The sequence below is a fragment of the Corvus hawaiiensis genome, chromosome 11 (assembly GCF_020740725.1).
Source record: "Corvus hawaiiensis isolate bCorHaw1 chromosome 11, bCorHaw1.pri.cur, whole genome shotgun sequence".
In the NCBI taxonomy this organism is placed as follows: domain Eukaryota; kingdom Metazoa; phylum Chordata; class Aves; order Passeriformes; family Corvidae; genus Corvus; species Corvus hawaiiensis.
This window is the reverse complement of record NC_063223.1, coordinates 14520074-14540767: the sequence shown is the minus strand read 5'-3', so window position 1 is coordinate 14540767 and position 20694 is coordinate 14520074. Positions and strand designations below refer to the sequence as shown.

The following is a 20694-nucleotide window of genomic DNA, read 5'->3' as shown; positions in this document are numbered from 1 at the left end:
CACCATTATCAATCTGGATGGAGACACCTTTCCCATTCCATGCTTCATATGAATAAATAGAATTAGGGAAAAAAAAAAAAAGAAAAAAGAAAAAAGAACATACCTACCATTCCCATCTAAGCAAGAAACCCACTTCAGAGCTGGAGAGAGTTGGAGCAATGTGTTACCAAACTGACTGGTAAATGCACCCACTCTGTTAGGATTTGAAACTATTTCATGTTACCAGTGCTCCAATGGACAATCTCTCAACCTACAGACATGAAAACTTGACCGCATATTTAAAGTAAATTTAAGCCTTGGGGGTGTCCTGTGCAAGGCCAGGAGGTGACTTCGATGATATTAGTGGGTCACTTCCAACTCAGGATATTCTATGATTCTATGAAAGTATTTCTTTTTTATGTCATTTCATGCCTGTAGTATGTTTTCTGTTATGAACAGCACATTTTGTTCTTCCTCATCTTTGAGGAAGAGATGCAGAGCTACCTTTCACAAAACCAGGACACAAAGACCTTTGACAGACCCTCAACACTATTGCATGCAGAACATGCCATATATTTATTTTTAATCGTATAGTGGTTCACAAATGAGATGTGATTGGCAACCCTATTGCATTGCAGGCGTGATGGTACAAGCTCCCCATTAGGAGGTATGTCCCAGAACGTCACCTCTCCGTTTCATTTCACCTCTCCCTCTTTCATCCAACCTTCTTCCCGCTGAGTGGCATTCCTCGGCTTTATCCACATGCTCCTCCTCTTCCCTTTGAGCTGAAAAGTCAAGAGAAGAAATACATGAACACTGGAAAAGGCACTAGAAAACAAACTGCTGATATTAAAAATAAAGGTACCTATTCACATGAGAACACACCAGAAGTCAGACACCAAACTCAAACAGACATTGAGAAGCCCTTCCTGAGTGAAGCCACTTGCCCAAGCTGAGGGATAAGTTAAGATATCCTACAGAAATTCCATGTGCTCAGGACAGCTCTGGGGCCCCGGAAACAGTGATAGCAGTAAGCTGACCCTGCACACCAAAATGAAATCAGAGCCCAGGGAGATGAGATCCAGATTTTCCTGAAAGCAGGAGGTAGATGCTCAGTGGTGCTGCAGGCAGGCAGCTCTTCAAACGAGCTCCACACATGGGAACAAACATGTCCAAAGGCCTCACACCCAACGGGAAGCTGCTGGGTGCTGAACGCAGCTGAAAATCTGGCGCTTGGAGTGGCACTAAGCCCTGGCAAATCCAACTCCCATCCCTGCTGAAAATCTGTCACCACATCGTCAATGTTAAAAGACAGGGTTTTCAAATGGGAAAAGTGCATTTATCACCCTCAGCAAACTCACGAACAACACAAGCCATAATTGCTCAAATGTCAAATAAAAATTCTCGGCTGAGCAAACACCACACGTGGACCTTTTTTGATCCCCAAATATGAATGCTTCAGAACAGGATGAGCATGTGGCCAGCGGGGCTGGAATGGAGAGTGCTTTGTAACCTTAACTATACCAGGCATGATAAAGTGCCCGCTATCATGAAAAAAAGCTCATCTAAAAGACAGAGGGAAACCAGATGGGAAAAGAGCACAAATTCTCAGCAGGAATTTCAGATTTTTTTTTTTTTTGACATTGCTTTCAATTTTTCCAAAATAAAAATCTCTACCCATTGCTTGATGCTAAGTAGAAATATGGTCTGATCCACCTGAGGCGTTCTGAGGGCAAGGCTGAAAGGTCAGGGCTAGCTCTGGTGCTGGAGCTGCAGCCTCCCATGCCTCAGGATCTGTGAGCCCAGCCCAGGGGAGCGAGTACCCCCAGCCCCTTCCCCCATCAAGCACGTGGGGCTGCAGGAGTGCCTACCTCAGCTATTGCTGACTGCAACACCTTGGCAACTTCTGATACTGCAATTCTCTCTGCTGCCCTAGCAAATGCTTCAGCAACTCTTTCTGCCACTGGGCTTTCCGATTCTCCTGCCACAATTGCCGCTGCTCCTTCAGGAGTGACCACCTTCCCACCCAGACCTATCCCCACTGGGCTTTCCACTTCTGGCATTGCTACTGCTTTTTCTGCTCCTTCCACCTCAGTTTGTGACTCTGTTGCATCCTTCCCTGCTTCCTCTGGTGCTGTGACAGCCAGCAGCTCCATGTCCCCTGGCAGGTCACCGGCAGCCAGCGCAGCAGGAGGACCCTTCCCAGGAGCAGTACAGGCTGGCACAGTCGTAGAGCTGGCCTGGAACCTGTTGGTAGAAACAGAGTATGTGAAGCAGCACAACTGTAAAGAAATGTGTTTTCTGGTGTCACTGCAAGTGGACCAGTGACAGGTCCTGGAGCCAGCAAGGACTGCTTTGCCACAGCCTGTCTTGTCCGTAGAGGCCCAGAGCAAGGGACTGGGACCAGCAGCACTTGTGCAGTGCAGACTGTCATATCCCAGCCCCCTGTTCTCCTGTGGGTAGCAGCCACTTTTGCAGCTTGAACTGAGGCCAAGCTCACAACTGTATTCCAAAACATCTCAATGCCTCATATCAAGTGGTTTATGTAGCAAAAAGGAGAATAAAAGGAAGGCTGACTCTTTCCCTTGATCCATTTTTGCTTAGTATTCCAGGAAAAACCCCAACATTCTCTACAGAGAAAACAGCATAAAATCCATGGAACATGCAAGTCAAAGTGTTTTTTCACATTGCCATATTTTCCAATGAAAAGAAACTGAGGGTCATGCCCAAAGGTAGGGCATAGCAGGCTTGGGTCAGATAGACATGGTGTGTCTTGTCCCAGAGCTTCTGTAAATGCATCTCACTTCTGCACCAGCCTCCCTGCTGCAGTCTGTGCTCCCCATCCACACCTTGGGCTTCAAAATCTCTGCAGTCACACTAAGTTTTCAACTGGCATGTTCCTCCCAATGCCGTGGGAGGTACAGGTAAAATTTTGACAATCCAGTTATCTTTTCTGGTAAATACCCAAGGGACACTGGTAGAAGAGATCCATAACTGTCTAATATGTGTGTACTAATCACCTTTGTATTAGAAAGGTCCTCTACCAAGTGTAGCTGCTATCAGATCAAAATACAGGTTGCAGTGAGGTAAATGAGTAATTCCCATAAAAAACTGTGAGAGGTGTTGTACTGTAGATATTGCTACTCCTCCCCAGTAATTCCTACTCCAGTCTAGAAGTCCGGACAAGTCTGAGTGGTGATGCTGGAAGGACTAAATTGTATGAATTCAGAGTACAAGCTTAGGAGTCAGAAAGAGCCATTGAATCTGTCCATATCCACTGACTTGGGCAAAAAAAAAAAAAAAAAAATCTCCATTTGATTAATTCCCACATGTTTTGTCCCATCTCTCCTATAGAGACCAGCACAGGCACCGGATTAACACAGAAGTAACTTTTTGGCATCAGACTACACAGCAATACAAAGAGATTCCTGCAGCATGGAGGCATCCTCACGCTGGCTGTAACCCAGCCAGCACACCACCAGGGTTTGGCACAGCTCACAACCCCCTGCACACCTCCACGGGCAGTCCCAAGAAAAGGACAAGTAACACTTGACAGATGTGCTGAGAAACTGAGATCGGCGGGGGACCCTGATGCAAGCACACAGAGGATACTGGCTGTTCCCAGCTCACACATGCTCCATAAACCACTGGCAGGGAACTTGGGCAGGCCTAATGAAATAGTGATGACACCACTGTTCAATGCTGCTTAGCATCAGTAATTAGAAAAACAGGAGGGAAAAATAAGGTGGAGAGCTATGAAAGGACAGGATGGAATAAACAAGAGTTGCTAGGGTTGTTAAAAAGGGGAGAATAGTAGAGAAAAAAGGTAAAAGAAGAGCAGAGGAGGTATAGGGGAAAAACTGGAGAAGAGGGAAACAGGCTACAGATTGTCACTGCTGAGAGTTGTGCCCAACTCCACTTAGAGACAAGACCAGGGGTCGAAAGCCACCTGAAGCGTCCTGTCACACACACCTACATCCTTGTGGACACAAGTCAGTCACTTGCTCACTGAACAAGTTACCTGCATATCTGCTTCATTAAATAGTAACCCTGTAGGTCTGCTGACAAGAACATACTTCTCTCTCCTTTGGTAATTAGCCCTGAAGGCTGGTCATGCTCACTGGCCATGAAACGCTGCAACAAGCAGCCTTTTCATGCCTCGAGCTTTACCTTTGTCCCTGTCTGTTCCCGTCAGGCTGGTAAAGGCAGGCGCGATACCCGCCCGACACTGGTGCTCCCCAGCTGCATTCATGCTCTCACCCCGCCCAGAGGGTGCCGGCATCTCTCAACAGGGCAGATATGAGCTCGCTGGGACAGTCGTGACTGTAGAAACCGAGAACTTCCAGCCTTTTCCTTCTGCTTGGAAAAAAAAAAAAAAAAAAAACAAGGGCAGACTCAGGAGCAGCAATCTGCTGCCAGTCAGCTTGAGACAGCTGCAACTCGATATGCTGGGAAGAGGAAGAGTCTTACGAGGCTCCAGAGATACAGGAGAGGAAGCACAGGGTTTTGTGTCAGGAGCTGGACAGGAACTGGAGGCTCAGCCCTTCTGCACAGGCTGGGCACACTGTTTGCTCAGCAAACTTCTTCCTGGGGCTGAGCAGCTGTCTCTCACTTTTGCCACCAAGGGCAGGACTTTGCTACCCACTGTGTGTGCCAGCTGTGGCACAGCTCTGGCCCCAGCCAGTGACATAGCCATAGGAGCAGGAAGAGACCCAAACCAATTTAGAAAAACATAAAATGCCTCCTAAAGTTCCTGCAACGTGGGTTGAGTTAAGCTAAAGCTGACATGAACTCTGTGTAAGGGATTAAAACGGTTTTGGGTTTTTTGGTTTTTGTTTTTCTAAATTACTCTCCTTGTCAAAAAACAAAGGAGGCAGGTTACTAACACTTACCCCTTTCAAACCCGTTAGGAGCCTGAAAAGAAGCATGCATAGCCCAAAGCTTTAGCTTTATGATCACATTTCCCCTCCAAAATATTTTGGAGATAAATTCCAGGCACTTCAGCCTGGAGAACTTCACTGGAGAGCAGTGCAAAGATTAAAACCAAACATATTGCCAGTAATTCCTGGCAGCCTGTTCCAGCAGTGAGACCGTGGACCTGGGAATGAACCTTCAGCTGTGCTCTGGCTCCAGATAAGACCTTGAGTAAGTCCCACCTGCCTCTCTGGCCTGCAGTCGTCTGCAGGGGCGATGTCTGAGAATTAGCAAAGGTTATTCCTTATTTTATGGTGTCTGAGGTCTGGTCACTGCTAGCATGATTTTTCAAGAAGTTTGCTGCCTGCCTGCACAGTTTTTGTGTAATGTACATATTAGCATTTTGACCTACATTTGCATGGGGGCCAATTTCACCTCATAACCTCCAGTTTAACCTCATAAATTCCCTCTAAGCCACCAGAACATTATCCTGCTGTTCCCCCAGGAGAGCAGGCTGGCAGGATTTTGGATCAAGCCACCACTCAGCTGCACCATACTGTCAAAGTCCATCACCCTCTGCCCAGGTGACTCCGATGGCAGACCTGCACACTAAGAACAGTCCCAACCTGACCTCCTTTTCCCAAGCACTTGCATACCTGGCTCAAGGCTGCTATGTAGGTGAACTCCCTTGTGCTATACAAGCCCTGTTCCTTCCACCAGAGACCATTTCAAGGTCTGTTTTCTGCTCTGCAACAATTCTGTTCATTCAGGGACACAGTTTGCAAAGCCCCTTGTTAATAATCTCTCCCATCGTTTGGCACTTGTGTAATTTGCCCCCATCCCAATTGTTTATGTCTGACTACTGTTCATTGCTTCAAAATGAGTTTGTAGCTAATCCTGTGTCTACCAATTAAATGTTTGATGGAATGACATCAAAATCAAAACAGACAGAAAAAAAATTTTCCCTTTGGTATGCTGACCACATTGTACAAAACTCACTATTACAAGGCTCAGGTTGCTTAGAATTTTGCCAGACTTTAATCTTTTGAATTAAAGCTTTCGATGCTGGTTGTCTGCCCTGCTGGAATTTAGGATGAAAATTTCAGCTAATGCAGTTCTTCCACTACAGGAAAACTTTTTACGCCAGTTAAAAAAAGAGAAAACAACAAACAACTGATCTCTGATGCAAGCTTTTGGTTGAATTGTCTCAGTGCTATAATTTGGAGCACTGCTTTAAATTTTGGCAGAAAGGTCACAATGGTGCCAGGGAATAATTTTTTACAGGAAGAGTAATGCACCTTTGGCCAAGTTATGAGCCCCCGAAAAATCAGTTTGCACATGCTCTGTAGTGATTTGTGATAGTTAGGCAGCAAAAATATTTTTCAAAGTCCCGACTTCACAATCTGAATATTCTTTTTGTGCAGTTTTGGTTTACTTTAATATAATCTATAAAAATAACCAGTGACCTTTAGTGACATCTAAACAGGCTCCTGGTTTCCTTCCATGGTTTGAAGCCTTAAACAATAGCCCCAAAGAAATGACTCAGTACCACACACACATGTACTTGATGCCTGGGAAATTGCTGGTTGTTGGGCAGCAAGAACAAGGAGATTCACACAGCTCTAATGCATGGCAGATTCAGGGAATTTGGGGAACTCAGGCATCAAAGGCCGGGGATGCAGGAAGCCAACATCCCCCCAGCCACCACTCTGCACTCCAAGCTGTGTGAGGATGCCCACAAGTTTTGAGTGAAAGATAACAAGGGTAAAAACCTTTTGGGATTCCATGGGATGTAGTGAATCCACTCACTGAGCTGCAGGCACAACACTTTCCATGTGCTGAGCTCCCAACTTCTTAGCACAGGCTGCTGAAGTCTTTCAGTGTGGCAAGTGGAAGATTTGTGCTCCCAAATCAGTATATTCCTATAGTTAGGGCAGGAGCATTAAATTACCCTAGTTCTTAAAAAAGGAGGGAAATTCAGAATCCTATTAGGCAAAATTCACCTGACAGCAGCTTTTAACGTGTGTGTGTGTAACCTCAGCCAGAAAGAAACATTTGGCAGCTCAGCTGGTGGAACTGTTGCCTTTAGACCACAAGCAACATGTGTGAAACCTGAGAGGAAATAATGCAGGTTTCTGAATAAATCAGGATTCTGCAAGAGGGGTCAGCCTTCTGGCTGACAGTCACAATATGGCAACCACCAGTGTCCAAGGACAGTGGGCAGTTTGCAGATGAGTTATGTCATTGCTCTGAAACCCCTGTGTCCTAAGGACTTCTTGTCTCTATACCTGCCAAAGCTGCTATTTACCCAACATAGCCATAGCATTGGGTCATTAAACAATACTGATGGCAATGCCCAGAGAATTCCAAGCACCTATTGTACTATCACCGAATTCCTCCTTTGATCACCATGGTCAGAAATATCTGATTTTTATCACTCTTTAATAGCTCCCAATCAACTTTAAGAAGTTACCACAATGCTCATGGTAGAACCTTTGTCAGACCAGGCTAATCATTGACAAACCCAGAACAGCAGATCTCACTAGCTCCCCATTGTCAGTCATATATGACCTTCTCCATGGGCTTGAAACTCCAGGGACAAGGTTTGAGCTTCCATGTTGAAGATTACTCTGCCTGTGTCAGAGCAAAAAGAGCTGTAAATGTAGAAGCCTTTTTCTGAGCTTTCTGCAAAACCCACAGAGATTAATAGGAAAGAAAATTTGAAGTGCATGTGAGCAATCTCAGAAGGACACACACTTCTAAGCATGAAATAGGAACTTCCACGTTCATGCTGTTATTAGATCACTCAAGAGAAACACATCTTTCCTATACTTAAGGCACAACAAGACTCTTCCTTGTACAATTCTGCCACCCTTCACCTGTGTACCAGACAATGCTTACAAATAATCTGGCAACGATTCCCAGTTGCTGTTATAACCTAGAGAAGCCTGCACTCTTCCCCCTGCTGAGATGGTCTAATTCACACATATCTAACCCCAAGCAGCTGCTTATTCAGTATATGCTTAGCACTGACAGCTTCTGGTTCAGATTTGGAGGGCTCGTGCGCCTCAAAGTTTGCCTGAGCTCTCCAACCTTGCTGCTGCATCTAATAAAAGACACTATCTCTATGTACAAGCCTTGTCCAGCAGTAATCAGAGAAATGTATCTTGTCTGATTCCAAAATTTGTCAGTTGAAAGGAAATTAAAACCCAGTGCTCTGACGAATGCTTCTGCAAACAAAATGGTCAAAAGAAAGGAATCTGAAATCAAGTTTATAAATTAATAGAAGTTAATATTGTTTTACAAATCCCTGTTTTCCGTATGCTGCTAATGTTGCTCTCGAGAGGCTTATTCTTGAAACCTAGGAAACCCTCAAGAATCAAAACCATTGGAAGTGAGTTGAGACTTCTCTTGGTGAAGGAGACACACATCAACACCCAAGGCTGCTTGTTTCAGTGAAAACAAAAAGGGCTATCCCTGGTTTCAGATGCATTCTGTGAAACTAATGAAGATTATAACCCAGTTGCAACATTTTAAATGAATCACAATGTGCAGATGACAGGTCATTTCATCAGAGGAAAGAACAAATTTGCAACAGCCACTTGAAGAGGGAGAATTTTTAGGTAATCATAAGTTATGTAATTACATAATTAATGCTCTAGTTTGTAGGTAGTCAAAACATGGCAATAATACATATAACAACATGTCTAATCCAGCTCCATAATGTGCAGTTGTAACCCCAAGTTCAGATAAGAATTTCTTTCTTTATTACCTACCAGGTGATGCACACCCTGGGAATTCCTGGATTGACACTGAAGCGCCAGGCATTATCTAGAGGCAATACAGTGGATTCAAGGGACAGCTGTCCAGTGTATTGGCCAGTTTGGGTTAAACAATAATGGGAATTTACAAGACTTGCATGTTCCTGAGGAGTAAGGAAAAAAAAAAAAAGGAAAAAATCACATGTGTCTAAATGAAACTTTTAGAGTAGGCATATTGGTAGAAGCTACCTGGGGAAGATGAAATAAAAAGCATAGATTGTGTTCACCTCACCCAAGAAGCAGCTGTGTATTCTGGTGGAAGTGTTGGTTTCCTGCCTCTAACATGTGCACACATTCATGTTCCTCAGTTGCAGGTCACAAAACTATTAATCCAGTTAGTTGATTTGTATAGTTCATGAAATCATGAGGATTTTCACTCTCTGGTGTATTTTGGGCATTCTGCAGACTTTTCAGTGCTCTTACTCATGTCAGCCACACAACCAGATGATAAAGCTAAATTAAATTAAAAGAAAATCTTTATTTGATACTTCAACAAAACCACTGAGCTCTAAAATACTGAAGTGTTATTTAATGGCCACTTTGGCAGTGTGAGAGCCAGATGCAAGCCGCTCTGTGCTGTCCAAACTCAGCTCCCCAGGGATGATGCTCTGCATGACACAAACCCTCCTAGCAACGAGTCTGATGGCACAGAGTAGCTCCACAACATCTGAGTCCTTGACCCAACACCCAGCCAGGGAGAACATCCATCTCCTCTCACTCTGGGTGGGACAGAGGGGCCGAACTCCCCTTCACAGCAGCCTTATGTTCCATTATCCACTGAACTGCATCCACCTCTCTCTGCACTGGCTCACAGAGCTGCTCTTGGGCTCTGTCTCTTCCTACTGAAGCCACTGGGCATCTTGTAAGGAGCAAATGGGAAAAGGCCTTGGACTATGCTTATGCTGTATGGCAGCACAGTCCATATAGAGCACGCATATAGAACAATTGAACCTTTTCCACAAAGCAGCTGTCTCAGGCTTAGAAACCAATGTCTCTTTGCTAGTTAGCCAATAAAAAGATTTAGGGTTAATAAAGAATAAATATCCATTCTCTCAGGGAAACCTTTATATGGATGTACCAAGCTTTTCATTCAGTGAGGTATAATTACCGAAAATGCCACAGATGCAAGCAGCCAGACTGTGCTCAGACTCTCAGAGGGACACCTGAAAAGCTCTCCTCTAATCACCACACAGCATCAGAGAAGCAGAGTTGGAAAAATTCAAGCAAATCCTTTCTGGATTCTCAAATGAAGCTCTAATACAATCCTACCATCTATTGAAAAATTCTGGTTTTGAAGGAAAAGGACCTGTCTCCCATCATGAAAGTTTCCTCGAACATCTGAGCTGAGCCAAGTGCAAATGAAGCCTTGAACCTATGCCCAGAATGATCATCAGGAACTGAAACTTTTGAATTAGGACAATATAAAATATGCCAATAAAAATTTCTTTACTGCAGGTCCTGTTCTGATGTATAAATCCTGCCTCACGTCCCTCCCAGCCCAGCTAAAACCTGGGCTGTGCAAAACCCCAGGGAGACCCCACTCATAGTATTTCTGACACAAGCCAGGGAGCAATTGAAATTACAAAAGACAGTTCTCAGATCAAAGAAACCCACCTCCATTTGCATGGACTTTTAGATAAACACCAAAAAAAAGTTAAAAGTTCACTGAGGGACTGACCCTTTTCTGCAATCACCCTCACACAAATCCTATATTTGCCATTTGTCTTGATGGGTGGTAAGGTCTTAGGGCAGGCACCACAGCTTCCTCTGCATTAGTTAAACACCAGCACCATCAGCCTCTGGTTCTAAATGGAGCCTGTGAGTCCTGCCACAGTATAAATAAAATTCATAACCTATCCAAGCCCTAACATGACTTCATGAGGACCCTCCCCTCATTTATCCATGCTGCTCTAAGTTACTGAGGTCAAATTTAGTGAGGTTGGACATGTGAAATGGACTCATGCATGGTACATCCAAATGATCAGAGACTGGGAAACAAGATGAATGACCAGGTCATATCAGAACAGAACGGAAAAATTTATAACAGAACTCATCTCTCTCTCATTCCTCCGTTGCTTTAATCACCAGATGTTCTCCATTCAACCACCTGCTACCCTCTCTGAGATTTAAATTAGGCACAAAGTACTCCCAGAGACATGATCACAGCACTGAAAGGTTATAGGAGAAATACACTTTTGCCTTGGCATCCTACAACTGGTAAGAGATATGAAAAGAACTAAAAATCCTGTGATGACAAGCCAGCTTCGGGCACCCTAACTAAGAGCTCAGAAATCTCACTCTTTCCCTTGTATTAGAGAGAGCAGCTTCACAAAGACTCAAACCCTAGATTATCTTCAGGGTTATTGTGAGGTGACTGTGAAGCTTTCTCGTCAGGCTGCCAGTGGGGGGAACAAAAAAAAGCTTTCTGAATCAGGCCCTTATCATTTATACCACATTACAATCCAAAATGAAAAATGACTTGCTCCAGATTTGATAGAATAAAGCATCTTGAGATGCCACAGAAGTACCCAATTTTCAATAAAGACATTAAACCTAAGCTTCAAAAAAAGGGAATAATTACATCGTTTTTTGCTTTGAGTTCTAATGTTAAAAGTGTCAATTTATAAAACTAGGTGAACAACCACAATTCCTAAGCAGACTGCAGCTAATTAGACCCCTTTTGATCTTTTATTTTGCCTAGAAGCTTATTTAACAACTTTACACAAAACTCAAGGTTTTGACACACTAGTGGACTGGGGGAGGGAGGAGACCAAGGAAAGAAAATTTTTCTCTGCTGCTTGCTGAGGTGGGAGGCTGCTCTCTTCCTGAAGCACACTCACTCACAGCAAGCCTGGGAAACCTTCTAGCCATGAAAACAAACGCCTCTTATTTGAGCTGTCTTGATGGAGACATGATGCAGAAGAAAATATTAAAAACCAAATCAAAGCACAAACCAAGTTGTAAGAAATGCTCCAGCTCTACACACACAGTTTGTGTGTGAGAGTTACTGGTTTAGATGGAGGATTACAATGCAGAAGACCAAATGTTGTGACTCCAGAGCGCTGGGAGGGGTTGCCTTCACCTGCTACTGCAAATAACTGGGCACTGACATTGCAGTATTCCCCAAAAAGGCTGTGCAGTGCAGAGAGAGGAGGGAGCTGCAGTTTCCTACGTGAGCAACATCCATCTGCACTGCAGAGGAGGGGTCCAACAGGGTCTGGTGGGAGTAGGACAGGCAGAGCTGGTCAGAGCAGCAGAGCCCATCCTGTGCTGTGTTGCACAGAAACAAATCTTTGAGCAAGTTGATTCCACCTTGGGGCAGTGGCAGGCAATAGACAATATCTCCATGTCCCTTCTGGCCCTCCTTCCCATGAAGAACTGACATTAAAATAGCCATGAGGGCTGGGTGACACAGAAGCCACTAGGACTTGGGCCCTTTTCACTTCTGTGACCACATCACATACCCCTCCTTTCTGTAACTGGAGAGACAGACATCCCTAGCTCCCAGGAACTCACCACAGCAGCAAGGTCAGGAGTGTTAAGGGCAAAAGCTCCTTGTCCTGTCCTGAAATGAAACAATATCATTAGACTTGAAGGACTCAGGCTGTAGGGCTCATGTACACAGACAAAAGCAGAGGACACAAACATCCTTCCCCCTCAATACAACTGGGAGACCATTCCCCCTGTGGATAATCCCCGCCCTGCCCGGGCATACCAGTGGGTGTCTCTGCAATCTTGCCCAGAAGATGACAGTTCCACAGCATCCACATATACTGCAGCAGCCTTCCCACTCCCCTGGGGTGAGGGTCAGCCCTTAAAGCAGGAAGCCAGATGTGGAGAGGGAAGAGTAACAGAGGGAAGGGAGAGAGGGAATGAGCTGCTTCAAGCAGCATAGCTGTGTCTGCAGTGACATGCTCCTGTCTGTGAGCAGATCCCTTCAAACAGGGATCTGGATAAATCTGAAACAACCATAACCATCTTGATTTACTGATTTAGCTGTGTTAATCCTCTAACTAACAAACCTGGGGCCCGGTGCAAACCTCAGTCCGATGTTAGTAGCAGACCTCTGATGTTTCCCTGTCACCACTTCACTGTCCTCAGTCTTGAGGTGGGAAAATCTGAGCTTACCTGATAGCTGAATTTACCTAAGATTCTTTGTTCAAGCAGGAATAAACATGCTGATGGCAGCTCTCAGCCCCCACTGAGCTGCTACAGCCTCCCCACACCCACAGCCAGGTACACCCAGAGGATTCAGCCACAGCCCTTGGCTGTGTTCCAACTCCCCCACCCCAGGCTCACAACCACTAAGAAAGCTTTAAACATTGCCAATTTTTGGAAAAATTGTTCTTCCTCACCCCGTTCCAAGGCTGTCCTGGCTTGCAACTTCACTTCCTTTTCTCCTCACTCTCCTGCAGGTGCATCAGCTGAATGATGGCTCAACAGAGGAAGGGAAGAAGGAAGTGATCAGAGGTGGTACCTGCACAGCAGCAGAGCTATTTCCCCCTCATGCTGCACATTGCAATGTTAATGACTTCAAAGAAAACCATCTGCAAAGCTAAAAGCTTAATGTAGGAACAAAAATCAATACTGTGCTCACTGAAGTCCCCTGATACTGAAGACTCTAAAGCATCATTCAGGTAGACAGCACTGGGCATTCCCTCCTTAATGACTGCCTGCAGACCATTAGAGAGGGGATGCTGCTTTAATTTATTCTCTTTGTCATTCTAATATAGATCTTCCCTTTTAAAATGGTGTTTGTACTTTACACTGCAGTCTGGGTTCAGAAATAGAACAAGTCCTAAAAGCTGGGATCAATACATCCCACATCACCTTTCAGAAGGGAGGCAGAGAGCACAGTGGAGAGGGCCAAATGCCCTGCTGGCATAAACAGTGAGATCCTTGATGCTGCTGTTTAAAATATGAGTCAAAGTATGGACTCAAACCTAGCTAACTAAATGAAAAATAAAAAAGGGAATTAAACAATAAAAAAACCCAACCCAAGCCAAAAAACTATTCATCTTTTTTGCCCAGAACAGCTCTCTGCAAATAAATTCAAACCTTTTCCAAATGTTAATAATTTATAATGTATCACTGCTAATAATGCTGGCACACAGTACTGTTGGGATGCAGAAACTGAGCAGGGAGTCTGACCCACCCAAGGCAACAGGCCAAAGAGAGGAGCCAGCCCACCTCCCTGCTGTCCATGCTGCCTCTGGCACAGAAGAATCTCTTCTCCTTTCCCAATACTCCATGCTATCCAGACACCTGAGAATTTTAAGTAATTATCTGTAACTAACCACAAGCAAAACAGTAAACATAAAGGCTCCTTTTGCCTGCACAGGCAAATGCTGTTTTAAGGTACAAAATCTTAAGGTTCTGTGAATCCACAGAAATTATGATCCCTGGTTCCAGGAAACTTCAAATGCTCTGAGTCTGGACTGTCTCTTTTCAAGAAAGGATTATTCCCAAGGTTTTCTTGTTTGTTTTTTTATGCCAGACTCCTGCCCTCTGAGCAGAGGTGGAGCATAGGAAGGCATTTCCCTGTGCTGGCCACAGTGGTCTTGAAAATCTTCCTAAAGGAAGCAAGCTTAATAAACAACAGCAATCAGTCCAACAAGCCTCCTCCTTGGCTCCCAATAAACAAAGAGCAGAAGGAAGTAGGTTGAAACAAAAACCACACACTCCCCCCAAAATACTGGAGGGAAGATTTTGAAAAAGTGGCCTGTCAGTGTTTCATTTTGCTCTGTACATCAATGAAATTTCTAAGAATTTACGTGTTGTGGGGAAATTTCAGAATGAAAACAGATCCGTGCATGCAAGTTCCATGCAGCTGCAACAGTTAAACAAGAACTAGCTCTAGACAGTTTATGGACACTGGAATGATGTTCAGGTATGGAAGATGATCTCCAAAAGTTGCAGGGACAAGAGAGAGGTTAGTGCACAGTGTGATGATGTATGTAGGTCACCCCTGGGTGCTCTGAGGTATCCCTGTAACCCAAGACCATTCATGCATCCTTAGAGGAGAGAGTGCCACAGGCACAGAAATTTAACAATAATTTGTTTTTTTCTGCTCTAATTGATACAGGTTTCTCAATCTGACATTGCCCTAAGGGTCAGAGATACTTTCTACTTTTATTACATACAGATGCCAGATCCATATAGCTCCATTCCACAAAAAAGAAATCCCCAAGGATTCCAATTGTTTTAAATAAAAAACCTAAGCAAATGAAAAACAAACCCTCTCCTGCCACCTACTCAACAAGCACATGCAACCCTACCCAAACACACTGCTGCTAATGCTTTGCAGTAACACTTGCTCAACACCAAACAAAAGCACCTATAAGTCACCAAGTCAGTTGGTAAAATCAGATCTAATACATCAAAATATTTCAGTTTCACCCAAACACTCTTGGTTAGTTAGTGCTAAATATTCATTCCGTCTCTTAATCCTTCTGCCAGGCAAGCCAGATTTCCTGCTAGCAAACAAAGTCAAGCAACGTGTCTAAGATCACAGAGGAATGTTGCCTGGACCAAAGTAATAACCAACATCTCATCCCTCAGTCTGCCCTCCTCCAAAAAACAAGGGTCCACTCCTTCCACTTCAGTACATTTCACCTTGGCTTTTATCCACTGCTTATTCATCTTATTTCCTCTCTCCTAGAATCCAAATAAATCTGCATGGTGCTAACTGAGCTCCTACAAAACAAATGGTGGAAGAAAGGCATCTCATCCCCCTAATTCACTGAACAGCCCAGGCAACCCAGGACAGCCAGCTGCCATGTGTTCCCTGGGGCCTGCATGGCCCTCAAGGGGACTCCTTTGGGGGAGCACCCACCATTTCCTCAAGGAAGCCCCTGCAGCTCACTGGCTGTCCCTGCTTGAGCACTGGGGCTAGAGCCTTCAGTTTTGGCTTGCTGCGCTGTCTCCTGGGTTTGATCCAGTCCCTGAATCCTTCCACCCGTTCTTGGGAGCTGAGGTTCACCAGGGAGCATCAGGACACGTTTACAAAACAATGGCTGAAGAGTGTCCAGAAAGTTCTATGAGTACAAGTGCTTTTGTTTCCACAGGAGAAATGTCCACAGAGTTGCATTTGGGGAAAGGGCAAAGAAACATCTGTGTGCTCACAGCAGCAGCAGCAGCACAGGCACAAGCTGCAGCTGCAAAGCCTCTCCAGCTTGGCTGGTGCTGTCTGCTAACTGCTGGCATAAATATAGTAACGGGGTTGCACATATGGCAGGCTGTTTAATTTTAGAAATCAAAACTATCGAGTGATTAAGTTAGTCATCCTTCCTCAATTTGGGACCAATACAACACTACCAGAGGCAGTGGTCATAACCACTGTGGTTTGCCAGAGAGAAGGAGAGCGCATGTGCTCCCACGGCAGTAGGGAACACCAGAAACCCCGTCCTGCTCTGCCCAGCCTGGCTTCTCAAGGATCAGACAAAAGGAAGAAAATCCAACTTAAACCAGCCTTCAAATGAAAACTGAGAGCCTGCAGATTTGCACACATGAACATGCACAGCCTGCAACATGTTCTGGATGGGGTATGGCAGAACTGCTACTCTGAACATGGTGCTTCCAAAAAGTGAGATGAAAATCACACTGTGCCAATTGGTCTCTGGAAGTGAGATCTCACTCAGGGATTTGAATTTCCCGAAGGAAACTCATGAGGAGGGAAATGGGAGCCCAGTTCAGCCAGCATGGCTGTCTGGGTGCAAACATGCCTGGGTCAGCAGTAAGGGCAAGCCGTGTGCTGGGACACTGCACAGCCCCTTGTCACCAGCTGGCCAAGTCCTACCGTGCTCAGCAGCCCAGCCTGTGCCAACACACGAACCCAGCCCTGGCCAGGAGGGGCCTTGATGCACCCCAAAACCAGCTGCTTCCTCTGCAGAGCCTGTGGCTTATCCCCAGCTGCAGCACCAGTGGCACCAGGAGGATGCAGCCCTGCAAACCCCGCCGGTATCTTCCCCTTCCAGTGAAAACCAACAAATGGAGAAAGCAAACAAGTCATGGAGGGATTTTCTGTTTCTCTAGACAAACATTCTAAGAACAGTTCAAAAGAGGCTAATTAAATTCCAAAATCCCTGTGCAAATACATTAATAACGATTTTGAAATGAGCAGTTAACCAAGGAAGTTTTCAAGGTGGGAAGTGTTTGATACAGAAGAGTGTGTGAGGAAGAGCTGCCCAGCCTACATTAGAGACAATCTCTCTGGCCAGCACATGTGTTCAGGGGAGTGGGCATAGCAAATGCTCCTGGGCCCAGGAACAGCAGTGTCCCCAGGCTGCAGGGGGACAGAGAAGCCAATCCCCTTCATTCCAAATCACCAAGAAGCCACGCAAACACTAAATGACATGGCCATGAGTCTGAACTGTCACTGCATGGCCTCACCAAAGAGCTCCTCTTACCCATTTCCAGGATGGAGGAAAAGCAAAAGACCTTTTTTTCTGTTGTGCTGCAATTACAGGAAATTTCCAAACATCAGATAAATCTTTTTTGCCTTCCCACAAAATCGTAGGCAAATCAAGTCTGCCTGCCCTGTGCATGAAGCATGAAACAATGAAAAATGGATAACTTGTTATAATTGCTCATATGACAGTGGAAAAATCCAATATTGTTGCATGGTCTGCACTCCTGCGGTTCATGGAATCTCTCAATGTTAAATGCCATCATTCTCACAAGCAGGAAGGACAATAGTATCATTTTTTGTTTAATGATGGCAAACCAAGGAAAGAAGTGATGTGAAAAAAAACACAGAAAGGGAAATGATGAGTCCTTGTAAAGTCTGTGGCAGAGCAAGGACTTAAACCCACTGGCTGAGGCCCAAAGCACCAGGTCACTCATCTTAGTCAAATCTCCAACCATGGTCACAAGATTCTCTCTCCTATTATTCTCCTTTTGTTCTCTACATGTCTTTTCCCAGCAAAATACAATTATGTTTTTTTCAGGTAAGATCTCATGAGATACCGATTCATATGCTTGTTAAAACCCAGATCCATTATACCTCTTTTTGCTTTCATTCACTAATTTTATTGTGCTATAAAATAAAAGATTTTCTGGTGAGATACATTCACTGTGCCGCCACTACTGCTAAAGGCACAGAGCTGCCATCATCTTCCGGAAACAGGTTTGTTTAGTTCATAAATCCTGCTTTCAGTATTCTGCTAAATACAAAAATTACACATAGGATAATAAATTCCAGGATCATTCTTCCTTCAGATTTGACAAATAGAACTGCAGTTCTTTCCCCAGCCCAGAGGTACCTCTTTTAAAGAGCAGTCAGCAGTCTGATAACTTTAGATAAACCATTTAATTTCCAGAAGGAGCCTTGTCTGTATACACACAGTCTACTGGGTGTTCTCCTTTCTCCCTGACTGCTCCCTGTTGGGAAGCAGAGGCTTTGGTTGAATAACTGGCAGTCTCAGCTTTCTGCATCACAAAGCTGTCTCATTCAAAATTTAAGAATCACTTTCATGAACCACAAGAAACTGTGTTGTTTACCTCAGCAGCAATCCAAGTATGCTGTTCTACAGTCTCTCAGTCTAGGAGAAGAGGCTCAACATTTTTCTTTTCTTTGTTTTTATGAAACTAGGAGGGAAAGTGGGAAATAAAGATAGAATAAAAAATGACCAAGAATTATGAGGAACTGTTTTAGGAGGGAAAACAATGAAAGAGTGGAAAAGATATGCAGCTCTGATTCCTGTTAAAATGTTCCAAGAAAGAAGGATAACTTAGAGGTAAATCCAATTGTTAGAACTAGAAGAGAAGGAAGGAAGTTAACTGCCAAATTCAACTAGATCATGAGAAAAAGCCTCCAAGCAGTTTGATTCATTATGCCATGGTTAATCCTGCTCAGGGAGAGATTTCACATTTAAAAGCAGCTCAGATAAAAGAAACCAGAGGTGTGCTCACCACACATGAGCACACATAAGCTACCTTTAGCTAAAACTTGCACTCTGATAGCAGCAAAGGCAGGACAGGACAGCTCAGTGCAAACTGGTCATCAACATCCCCACAACTTCAGACAGAAGCAGCCCTTCAGAATACACACATTTTTGTGAGATCTCTGTCTAACAAAATGCATGGAAGAGTCAAGATGGCAGAAGAACTCCAGGATGCCAAATTTATTTCCTTGTAACCATCTAATTCTCTTTCAAGCTTGCCCTAGGGCTGAGGCAGCTGAGCGCAAGAACAAGCTCTGCCCAAGGTGCTCAGGGCAGCCATTCCCACTCACACCACTTATGTCCCCCTTTTGAAATTTCACGTGGGTAAATCAACCTTTTTGCCCAACTGCTGCAGCACACACCTGTCCTGCTAATGTGGAGCTGCTGGTCATCCAACCAGGAAAGCCAGTCACCTGGAGAACGGCTTGCACCATTTGGGTTTGCACTGGGGCCCTTTGCAGAGCACACAGAGATCCTCCAGAGATAGCAGCTCACTGCCAGTGAGGGAAGGTGGGCAGCAGAATTTCTGGGGGTGTTAATCTGTCATAATGGCAAAAGCATGTTTTGCCCATGCTAATGCTTCTTTTTGTCCACCTAAAACTCTCTAGGAACAGCCAGTGTTAAAAAGTGCAGAATAAGGCCCCATAAAACCTCCTGTCTGCAATCTAGGGACTATTAATCAAGAACACCAGTGCTTTGCACAAAAATATTGTTAGGTTTTGTTGTCTGTACCTTTTCATGCATCCTCGGGTAAGGATTTCCCCCCACTGTTCTCAGAGCAGTTAACAGGACTGAACTGCACAGAAGGAATGGCCACAGAGTGAAGATCCTCACTGCAGAGATTTTACAGTCTTTTCCAAATCAATGACTAGAGACATACTAGGTTAATCCTGATTACTAACAGACACCTTTGCTGCGATTATATTGATAATAACCACTTAAGGCTTCTTATGTCACGTGGACCTCATTTCATTCTCACAGCTGTGTCTGGTGGTTTTGCCACTTCTCCATCCTTTTTCTCACTTGTCCATTCTTCCACATACTGCTATAATTGAGGAAAAGAAAAAAGGAAAGAGCTAGGAGTAATTATCAGAATAGAAAACTCCCACTACCACTACTTCTCCCTCCAGCTGAGGATTGCACTCCTGTTGGCTCTCCCTTTCCCTAGCTGAGCTTGGAAGTGCTAAGCCACCCTTAAAATCGTCCTTGTTAAAACAGGTCTATCACATTGTCTGGGATATAATGGAGTTAAAAAAATCACAAACCAGCAAGGCCGAGTTGCCAGGAGAATGGTGCTATGCAAACATTTCAGGTACCTGCACTACACAGGTGTTTATACACCTTATGGGCTGCTCCTAGAGGCAACAACCTCTGGCCAAGCACCACTACACAAGGGCTGGGATGACAGGATGATCCAGCAGTGTGGTGAGTGTGCAAGCACTCAGCTAGATGTTGTGGGATAGCAATGGAAAGAGCTGGCACATGCAGAGCATCAGTTTTTGGGGAACAGAGACAATTCCTTGGCTGTGCTAAAGGTTGCCATACCTCAGTAAGCCCATTTGCAAGCTGGCTTTCATCATAGGCAATACAGCAACGTCAAATCCCAAGAAACACTCCACTTGCCTGCAACACATTGTAACGTGGAAGAACACAGAGGTTACTTGCAACAGACACCAAGCACAAGGAAAGCATCTGCTTTAACCAGCTGTCCTTTTTGCCAGAAGAGGTCTGATGTCAGAGCTGAGATGCCTGAAGGTCAGCAACATTGGTCAGTGGGCCAGAGCAGGGCATCCTGGTTCCCATCCTCTGCTTGGAAGGGTGGCTCTGTCTCAGAGTCAAAAGCAGGTGAACCAAGATCAAGATTTTGTTCCTCATTCAACACTGACTCACGCCATAACCTTGAACAAGATCCTACACCACACTTTCCCCATGTGGGAATGGTACAATTTATCAATTTCCCTGTGCTTGTGTGCCTGGTGCAGCCGGTGCCCATGAGGTACTGTCAGGTCACTGGCTCAAGTGTGCCAGGCAAGAAG

The 20694-nt window shown here is 44.7% G+C and overlaps 1 long non-coding RNA gene across 2 annotated transcripts; it reads right to left on the bottom strand.

Moving 5' to 3' along the window:
* Positions 1–545: 545 nt before the first annotated feature.
* LOC125331829 lies at positions 546–20527 on the bottom strand. Of its 2 annotated transcripts, XR_007206229.1 has the most exons (5): positions 13070–20527; positions 12231–12279; positions 4150–4335; positions 1851–2226; positions 546–764 (listed from the first exon to the last, which is right to left on the bottom strand). It is a non-coding gene; the product is annotated as an uncharacterized LOC125331829 (long non-coding RNA). The 2 variants fall into 2 exon arrangements; XR_007206228.1 differs by lacking the exon at positions 4150–4335 and having other exon boundaries at positions 13070–20522.
* Positions 20528–20694: the final 167 nt, after the last annotated feature.